This window comes from Malaclemys terrapin, chromosome 1, assembly GCF_027887155.1.
Source record: "Malaclemys terrapin pileata isolate rMalTer1 chromosome 1, rMalTer1.hap1, whole genome shotgun sequence".
NCBI classification, from domain to species: domain Eukaryota; kingdom Metazoa; phylum Chordata; order Testudines; family Emydidae; genus Malaclemys; species Malaclemys terrapin.
In genome coordinates, this window is record NC_071505.1 from 11,797,131 (window position 1) to 11,808,069 (window position 10,939).

Genomic DNA, 10,939 nt, shown 5'->3' on the forward strand with positions numbered 1-10,939 from the left:
TCTTGGAATTATTGTGGCTAGTTCTCTGAAAACATCTCTTCAGTGTGCAGGGCAGTCAAAAAAGCTAACAAAGTTAGGAACCATTAGGAAAGGGATAGATAATGAAACAGAAAATATCATAATTCCACTATATAAATCCCTGGTATGTCCACACCTTGAATACTGTGTGCAGTTCTGGTTGCCTCTTCAAAAAAAGAAAAAAGTATTCGAATTGAAAAAGGCATAGAGAAGGGCAACAAAAATGATTAGAGGTATGGAACAGCTTCTATATGAGGAGAGATTAAAAAGGCTGGGATAGTTCATCTTAGAATACGCTGTATTTTGCTACTCAAGCAAGAAATGGCCCGTAGAATTATTACTCAGCATGGTCGCCCCATGCTCTTGTAGCACTTTGCCATTGGTGCTGACAGCAGCATTTTGAAACATAGGCAAAATAAGCAAAAGGAAATATTTCTTCACACAATACACAGTCAACATGTAGAACTCATTGCCATGGGATGTTGTGAGGCCAAAAGTATAACTGGTTTAAAAAAACAATTAGATAAGTACATGGAGGGCAGGTTCATCAATGGCTATTAGCCAAGATGGCTATTAGCCAAGATGGTCGGGGACACAACCCCATGGTCTGGGTGTCCCTTAACCTCCAACTGCCAGAAGCTGGGACTGGACAACGGGATGGATCACTCAATAAATTAATCTGTCTGTTCATTTCCTCTAAAGCTTCTGGTACTTGCCACTGTCAGAGACAATATACTGGTCTAGATGGACTATTGATCTGACCCGGTATGGCTGTTCTTATGATCATGACAATGCTGCCAGCATCTCCTTCTTCAGATCTGTCCTTAAGACCCATATCTGCCACAGCACCTATAAGAAATCAGCTAAATAATGATGCCTAGGTTGAAGGACAGATTCGGCATAGCTGACTCTTACTTCAAATATTTATAATAGCAAAATAAAGAAAACACTTTCAAATATGTTCATTAATGTAATAAGTGCATGCCGTGGACTGTATCATCTCTCCTACCCTCTGTTTGTCTAAACAGGTTGTAAAGTCTTTGGGACAGACTTTGCATGCATTTGTATAGTGTCTAACACAATCGAGCCCTGATCCTGACGGCTTCTTAGCTCTACTCCAATATTCAATAATAGTTTGTCTCTTCAATATTCAGAGTACCTGAATGCCTGGGCTAGCAAGGATAAGTAGTTTGCATATGAAATATTATAATACTAATTAATGGATATCCTTAATACTGGTTAGTAAATAAGAGTCGGACATAAAATATTGTATTTTCAGCTATAATGGCATAGAGCTATGTAAGGGAATTTTATGTAAAAAGCTCTTTAAAAATATGTGTATGAATTCAGTGTATTTGTTTTTAGTAAGATCTGTGATACTTATTCCTCATTTTAAAAGTTTATCCAATAAGATTAGAAATGTAGGTGAAAAGGTTGACCATATGCTTCACTTTGTCAAGAAAAATACATATAAAACCCTGGTATTACTTTTGAGAATTGTAAGACACAAATAATACTCTGTGGGTTTCAAGTCTTTAGATCATAAATTTGATCTTTGCGAGAGGAACAGTACAGAATCTTAGATGTAATAGAATTCTCTTCCAGCAATACTTACAGGAAGATTATTAAAATACTCCAGATATTGACATTGTCTAAAGAGATCTACTTGTGCATATTTCTTTAAAGGGGAAAAAAAACATGCCTTAATACACAATATTACCATAGCTAGGCCCTATTATACTATTGTAATCATAGCTTAACCAAGAGCGGTGATTAACGATGGCAATTTATTGTATCTGACGAGGGGAGAAAATAGGAGATGTTGTCGTTATCATAAATCATATCATAAATAACCAAAGAGAAGCACTCAGAAAGCTTGTGTGGTGTCAGCAGCAAGGCCTTTCAGGCACGTTAGCCCAGGATGTAGCCATAGAAACCCCAAAGTCATATTGTTATCTTACTCTTGCTGCAGTTATGTGATACAACAGTATTAACATATAGATTAGGCCATTTATAATACTAGGTGTCATTTCAGGTTGGCTTGCTTATATAGCATTTTAGTTTTTTATTGTGCAGAATGTTAAGGAAACACTGCATTTTTACAGGTCAGTATATAGCCATTTATAACACACCAGCTTCACACCTCTGTCAGTCCTGCTAATGTACTCTGTTATTGATTGGTTGTACTGTCTGAATTGTCATTGCCTAATTACCTTGTCTTTGCTAATAATTTCATTTTTAAAAAGTCAAATATGTCCTTTTAAAGAAAGAAAATGTACACCCATGTGCTTATACCGTACTGAGTTGTGTGCAGAGTGTCTGTCTATTGGAGCAGAGGTAGGACAATGTAGTGAGGGAATTAAGCTATTATAAAAAGCATGCAAAATCTGTTTGTATTTGTCATTTGTCGCTGAGGCCTTTGGCTCCAATGCTGTGTATTTTAGTAATTGCCTCCAAACAAGGGGACTTTCAGAGTACACTGTAGCTTGGCTATCGCAGGGAAGAAACGTTATCAAAAATTATTTGGAATGATGCCAAACAGACCAAAAAAAAAAATAAATAAATAAAGAATCTAGTACAATATCGTGTTGTCTATACAGAGACTGTTGCCAAGCTTTTCATTCTGTGGGTCACTTAAGATAGACATCTTTTTATGACTCCTTTCCCTTCCAATCCATAGCAGCTATGGGCCTGATTAATATTACATATATAGTATGTGTATATAAGGCCTACGTTATGGGGGCAAAGTAAAAGTAAATTCTTTCCTCTCTGGGACCTTTTTAGTTTTTAGTACAGATTCTCATATTTTTGCCTGGAGTATATTGCACAAATGTAGGATGTTTCTTTTGTAAGGTTAGATAGAGATTGTGAACTTCACTGATAACAATCTGCCATACTTTGTTTTTCACTCCTTACCAGGAAATTGGGTGTGTCATTTAAGAAGTCTGGGTAATGTAGTCTGACAAACATTTCCTGTTGTGTGAAATATTTATAATTAGAACCACCACTAGTGGGCATTCAAAAAAACTACGTGCACATATTATATTTACAGCTGGAAGCTCCCAATGCTCTAAGCTCTTTGCCGTTGCAGTTTATTTCTGGTTTACTGTGTATTTGCTGCTACTCCTGCTTTGGTCTCCACAAATATGATTGTGTATGACTTTATTCCTAGGCTTGGCGGATTCAGTTTTTTTTAAATAATTTCGCCATATATCAATGTTTATTTTAAGCATTTTTTTCAACTTTTGTTAATTTAAATTTTCACAGTTGTGAGAAATTGAGAGGAGTCAGAAAATAATTATTTAATGACAGTAGACATTGACATTCAGAAAGTTACATCTGTATAATGGTTAAAACACAAATTGTCAACTTCACATGTCAAAATATACAAAGTAAATATCCTTAAATGGAATTCCAATAAGTTCTCAAGCAGCATTTTTCTTACTTTGCCTATCTGTAAATTTCAATTATTATTGATGGAATTGGTTTGTCTGTACAGTAAAATTGACGTTTACCAACAAAAATCTATTCCTTCCGTTTATACCAAAGAAACATATAGAGAACTGACAGAGAACACAAAGAAGGCATGTAGGGTGAAAAGTGATGCTGGTTTTTATCTTAATTGGTCTGGAAATTCATAAGTCATGGACTGGGTTACAGTTAGCATCAATATTTGAAGACTGATGGATGTTTCACCACTGTGACAGAAGGGGCTCCTTAGACCACCTGGAAGTGCTTTGACAGCTTGAGTACTATGGGAATGTGAAGCCTGTCACCTCTATTGAACAGCATCCAGTCCAGCCCAGATTAATACTAGTGACAGAAAGTTAACATCTAAACATTTGAGCCAAGATTTTCAAATGTGACTATTGATTTTGGATGCCCCAATTTTTTGGTTATTTAACTGATACACCTCAAACAAGGGCTGATTTACAGAAAGTGTTGAGCACCTGCTCTCTGAAAATCAGGTCCGTTTAAGGTAGGCACCCAGGATCACTAGCCACTCTCGAAAAATCTTGATTTCTGTATATACTGGTGTCGTTTCAGTCCAATGTACATATGTCTACATTATAACAACTGTTATCACAGGTGGAATGAACTTACTGGCAGGTTCAGCTCAAAGTCTCAAGGAAACAAACTTCCCTTCTTCACTGCCCCCAAAGGTGGTCCCGGGAATGAGAGATTGAGGAACACTAGTGGTGTGGTGTGAGAGAAGTCTACCAACACTGTATCCGTTTTGTAGATAAATTGTTGGCTTCGGTCTCTAATTCTGGTCACTTGGTACTTTTGATAAGTACTGAAATGTACAAAATTCACAGGAGTAAACGTGGCATCATTTTAAGTTCATATTGCACAGTAAGAATCTTGGTGAGGGAGGTTTAAATTTAATATGCCTTTAGGAAGTCAGGATACTATTTTGCTACTCTTCTGTCAATTTCTCTTAGTGAGTACAAGCACATTTTCTAGTTACTTTGGGAAAGTGCCATAGTTATTACAAGTTAGAGAGAAAAGTTATTGTGCCATAAGAAAACAACATTCAACTTTTATCAAAAGTCTAGTACTTTGATTTAGATAATATAGTGGCTGGGATGTTATAGTTATGATTCATTCTAAGTCCTTGTCTTCAATAGCTTAAAACTTTTCTCCAAAATTATCTTTTGGCTTAATCTCATGCTTTATCTCGGGCAATAGGTGCGTGTGTGTGTTTTTGAGTTTGAAGAAAATTGTTCAGCCATTGTTGAGTCAGGGCATGAAAAAACGTTTTTCACGTGTTAGGAAAAATTGCCAGCTTCTTTTTGCTCTTGGTTCAGAATATAAAATTTAAATCTTGACCTGTATCTGGTCCTCAGTGAGGAATGTGTGCTTTGTCAGGAGAGAGGAAAATGATTAGGAAATAGATAGTATTTCTGTTTCAGGTCTGCTAAATTATCTCCATTCATGAATACTAAATTCACTTAAAATTAAGAAATGTACAAGTGAAAATAGCATACCAGACATGTAGGGTCTGCTGTCTACCTTACTAATCAAAGTGTAACTCTGAATAGAGCTGCATGCTTCTTCAACCTTGAGACTCTCTCTGCACACAGCCAGCTGATCCTCCTATATAGCCCCTTGAAGGAAGGAGCGAAAGGAGCGCAACAAGTCTGCCAGCCTTATTGCCAAACTCTGACATTTGCAATCTCAACATTTGGGTGCTCCCCACAGTGGGAAATACCCCCAGCGAACAGTCCACTATGTAAAATAAATGTGCCTTTATTTGGCATCTTTGCACTCTTTTAGAAAAGAAAAGAGTGCAAACTCTGCTAAAATGTGGGTAAAGATTTTAAATATAAAAACGACAAGCACTTACCGATCTCATAGAAACTGTCTGATCTCTTTAACATATTTTAATAATTTATCTTATTGGGTCTGGTATTATAGCTAGTATGGTGTATTTGGGAGGTTAAAGCTATCACTAAATACAATAAGACAAAATATTAAATTCATGCAAATAAGTGGTGTTAGTTTATGTGGAAACTAGCCGCCTGGCCTTTTTGCATTTAATATCTTAACAGTAACATTGCATCAGTTTGGTTTTGTTCATAATAGTAAAAGCATTGTTGGTATGTTCTGTTCAGTGTGTATTGTCTGTCCACCTCTGTGCCAATTTCAGATGATATGACTCTGCTACGGCTCTCAGCTGAGGGACTTCGTCTGTTCTACATAGGTACTTATTTGGCTTTTTTCACCACACTGTATGAGCATCTCACAATAATTGAATGATGTTTGATTCTCCATTTGATAAAAGGGAACTGAGACACAGGATAGGTTAAGTGACTTACCCACTGTCACATAGTAAGTAACTGAGCCAGGAACTGAACAGAGTCTTGTGTCCTGGTCCAGTGGTATGTCCACTAGACTCTCCTGCCTTCAAGTTGTGAGCTTGAGCTCTGAGCTCTGGAGCTCCTAAGTATAATAGCTGGTTATGTCCAAAAGTACGGTAATTGTATATGCATGTCATTATTTTCCCTACTTAAAGTATGAATGTAGGCTGATGCATACCTCTTAATTCCGGAGTTCAGCGCATTCTTCCCTCAATCTCCTGCCTCCCCATTTGATAGCTGCCTGCCACCTTTTCATCTTACCTTCACCTGAAAGAATAAAACTCAGCCTTCTCGGTATTAGGCAGGCAGAGGTTGCTGAAAGAGGAATGCAACTAGCCCTTTCACTAGCCCTGTCTCCGAAATTAAGACCGTTTCGGTGCTACTGTGCCTGTGTGACAACTTTTAAGAACAAATAGTCCTAACATCACCATGAACTTGGAAACTCATCCTAGAAATGCTGAGAGCTGCTGTCCTACTACTGACCCACAGCCAAATTACCAAGTTATGTATTCAGTAACCACTTGGCTTTAAGAGTAGGTCAACACCGCAGCTGAGAGGGAAACAGACCCATGCTAGCTCTGCTCAAGCTAAGTGCTAAAAATACCAGTGTGGCTGCAGCAGCACAAGCTACCTGCCAGAGGGGGTCGGGAGGGTTTGTACGTGGGCAACTACCCCAAGCCACCAGCCAGGCTGCTCTTTTTAGCTTGAGCTGAGCTAATGCATGTCTGTCTACCCGTGCTGGGAAGCATTCCCCCCAGCTGCTCTGTAGACATACCCTAACAGTCCACGTTGCTGTACAGAAACATGGTGCACCAGGGAAAAAACGTTGTGCCTCTTTAAATGCTTTTGTTAAATAAGGTTCAGCAGCTTTAATCTTTTTGCTGATTTAAAACTTAAATAAAAAATTCCAACATTCAGTAAATGAGACCACCATTTAAAAATGTTGACATTCTTACTGCTTGTACTGACGCTTCTCTAGTACCTTCTATCCAAGGGTCTCAAATAATACATTTAAGCTGAGCCTTACAACATGACTGGGAAGTAGGTGAAATTATCCTTATTTTACAGATGGGGAAACCAAGGTACATAGAGATGGTGACTTGCCCAAGGTCAGAGAGCAGTTCTGTGGCAGAGCCAAAATAGAGTTCAGATCCCCTGGCTTCCAGGCTCGTTCCTTAACCTAAAGATAATCCATCCTTCCTTTCAGGAATGTGAGAGACTGACCACATTAGGTAGGATCAGGCAGTGCACAAGCTTCCCTCATCTGTCTTCTAATACACTACATTCAGAATTGCTGGCCTGATAGTGGACTTCACGGCTGACTGCTGTCTGATTGTTTGACTTGGGTGGTGGAGAAATTCACATTCACGGTCAGACTGAGAGTACTAAACTACATTTGAACCAAGATACTATAGAGGTGAACAGCTAGTGTAATAAACAATTTCTCAGTATAGCCTTAGTAATGTGTGTATTAATATTGATTCAGCACTCTCTTGACTTACAAAAATATCTGTAATCTTGAAAAACCTCCCAAACAGCTCTAGTCTCCTTTCAGTGCAGGAGAGAGTTATTAGGGCAGATGGCTGAGGTGATATCCATTTGACCTGTAGATGCTGACTCAGGAGTAGTACCGTTCATAAGGTGGTTGGAGATAGGGAGAGATCACAGTGAAAGAGAGTTAAAAGCAGTTCAGTTTACAAAGGATTGCACACTGAATGGTGCCTGGTAGAGACTGATATAGCTAAGGGTGAAAAATAGTTGCATTATAATCCATCCCTCCACATTTTCAAATACTTATAATATTGTCAAGCAAATTACCTTTTCAGAGTGACATTTTTCCATACTTTGGTCTTTGCCCCAATATGAATTTGTTTGAAGGAAAATGGTCCAGTAGTTTTTGAGTGAGAGGAGAGTTGAGAGATCAGACTTTCTCTATTAAAAAATCGCGTCTTATTTTCCAACCAGGCCACAGTAAAATGGCTCAGGTCTGAAAGCTGCCAATTGGCAGGAAAATAGCCCTCATGGAGGATCATTACATGGCCTTGTTCCAAGTGAAATTTGGGGTTTATTTGACTGAAATATGGGTGTTTCCAAATTGCCACCTGAGCATGTCCAAAGAGCACTGTGTGTGTCAATAGTAGGGCTGACTGGAAAACCATGCTTCCGTTTTACAAAAGAAAAGTTGAGGTTTTGACATACGTTTTTATTCCGTGGTGGAACAAAAACAAGAGCTTTTTAAAATGTACACAAAAAGAGAGACTGACCCATCCCAGAATAGCCAGTAGCTCAGTAGTTAAGGCATTGATGTGGGAGACCCAGGTTCAAACGTGTACTCCAAATCAAGCAGAGCAGGGACTTGAATCTGGACCTCTCACATCCCAGGCGATGGCCATAAACATTTGGCTATTGGCTGTTCTGGGGTGGGGATCATTCTCTCTCTGTTTGGTTCTAACCAGAAATTCCACACTGTACCTGAGAAACCTTCCTGACAAGTTTTGTTGAAACTGGCCATTTCCACAAAAAGATTGTTCCAACAAACCAGTATTTTCCAATGAGAAACGTTTTGTCAGAAAAATTCCCAACCAGCCTGAGTCATTAGTTAAATGTGTATGAACCTCCAGAACAATTCAGGGGACTATGAACTTGCCCATACAATTTTCCAGGGAATCACAGTTCTTATAAAAAGGCTGGTGGGTTGCTCTGTTATGAAGTTGGCTTTGTGGTTTACAACAATGTGCATGAGGCGAGGAGCCAAGAGGCTCTCCGTTCTAGTCTTGCTTTTACAGACTGAGCTTTAATAGTCTTTGCACTTCCCAAACCTCATTTATTGAGATGTCACTCAAACCCCAGTGACGATAAAATATCATCACCCTATTTTACAGATAAGGCAACAAAAGTGCCAAGGGGTTAAGTGAGTCACCCAAGGTCACATAGAAAGCTGGAACTAGACCCCAGATATCTGATGTGATGGACTGAAGGACTCAAATTCAATATGTAGAAGGTTGGAAATGCTTAGGTACTGCTGTGATGGATGCTAAAGAAGACCATAAGATGGGTAGGTTGTCTCAGACCTTCATCTCCATCTGAGTTCCATTTATTGGCTTTCCAGACAGGATTTCAAAAACGGAAGCTCCTTTGACTGCGTGTGGACTTAATGTCGGAGTAGGGGTTTGCTCTTTGTCATTGTACAAAATTCCTGCCTCCATTCCCTAAACTGTTATGCAGAACCATGTGCAGCATAGCTATTCCCCTTAACTCCAGAAGCTGTTATAGTTCCATGGTGCTGTATGGATATAATGTGAGAGGTGCCTGGGATGAAAGAAGTTCTGTCAGTGTAAAATATTCCACTATTCTCTGTTAGGGCATTCTATATCAGCTGTTTAATTGGGACACCGAGTGGAAATCTTTGGCGCGGGAATGTTTAGTTTTCCTAGTAAATGTAAATATCTTTCAAAACCCTTTTCAGACTATGAGCAATGTTGGTTGCTGCAGCTTTTTTTCTTGTTTTTAATTAATGCAAAATATACCTCCACATACCTCATTTTATCCATATAAAACATTTTATGTCCACCCTAAAAGGAGAATGATAATATTCCTTGCCTCTCATATCATTTTGGATTTGGCTGTGTTGTGTTTTCACTCTTGTAACCTTGATAAGTAGATAGTTTTGACTTTAAAGTGCAATGTTGCTGTTGAACTTCATCTTGTTTTCTTTTTACTTAGGGTATTTAAAACAAAAATAAACGGCTGATGGGGACCCATGCATAATGGGGTTGGGAGGAAATAGACCCAGCACCCCACAGCGTGGTTGCCATCAATGCTGTATAACGATCTAATATTTATTCCTCCTTCATCTCATGCCAGTTTGGAACATAAGGGCAGAGCTTATTCATACAGCAAGGCAGACAGAGATTGAAACTGATTTGATGATCCTGAAACATAAACCATCAGTTAGATCTATTTGTAGCCGGTGTAGACTCAGTCAACAGTGATCTGTCAGTTTTCCCTTCTAATATTTAAAAAATAGGATGTGAATGCCCAGCCAAGCAAACCTAACTCCCTAGCACTTTCTGTTTTTCATGGAAGGCTTTATACTCAAGCAAAGTTTCCACTCTGGGCTGGCTGCTGTAAATCCTCTGGGCCCTGGCAAAAGCCAGAATTGCCAGCTTATTTTACTTAATTAGCGATGCTGGCAAGATTCAAGCTTCAGTCCAGGACTCTTGACTCAACTCTCCTAAATCAGGGCATTGACACATTACAGTAAAGAAACATCAGCTCAGAAAACCTGAAAATAAACTCTTCCAAAAGGTTTTTTTTTTTGTTTTTTTTTAAAGAGCATGTTATTAAATGGCTTTAAACCATTTCAGCATTTTATTTCAGTTTTTAAATATTTATTAAAAAGACAGCCTGCTCACTTAAAAAGGGCAGCTTTTTTTATACTTCACCACAATAAACAATTTGTACTGTACGGTACCGATTTTATAGGGAGAGTCCCGATTTTGGGGACTTTTTCTTATATTGCCCCCCCATCCCGATTTTGTACACTTGCTATCCGGTCCCCCTATTGTACTGTGTCCTTCATCCAAGAGTCTTAAAACACCTTCCATATAAACCTCACCACATCTCTGTAAGAAAAGATAAATGTTGTGCCATCCTTGCAGGTGGGTAAACTGAGGCATGGAGGTTACGTGACTTAGTACTTGTGTACATGGGGAAAATGTATTTATTTAAGAGTGTCCACATGGCGTGTTATACTGGTATAATTGTAGCAGTATAATCATATCAGTATAGTTATGCTGGTAACATTTCCCCATATACACAAACCCTTACTGGAAGAACAACAAATAGTATGGGTAGAGCGTAATCCTCTGTTTTAACCATTAGGCTATGCTGTTGCAAGAAAAACATGGAGAAAGTATGTTTAAGTGGACAAAAGGTCTCATGTTGGGAGCTGTATTCATGGTGAACAAGAAGTGTACAAATAGTTTCTCTGAAAGTATGAAAGAAAATCATATATTACTCTTATAAGTTAACTGACAATCAAAAATCTGTGGGCA

The 10,939-nt window shown here is 38.6% G+C and overlaps 1 protein-coding gene across 1 annotated transcript in view; it reads left to right on the forward strand.

The window, feature by feature from the left end:
• TAF3 (TATA-box binding protein associated factor 3) overlaps window positions 1-10,939 on the forward strand; it is a 149,476-nt gene that overhangs the window by 106,867 nt on the left and 31,670 nt on the right. The window lies entirely within an intron of this gene.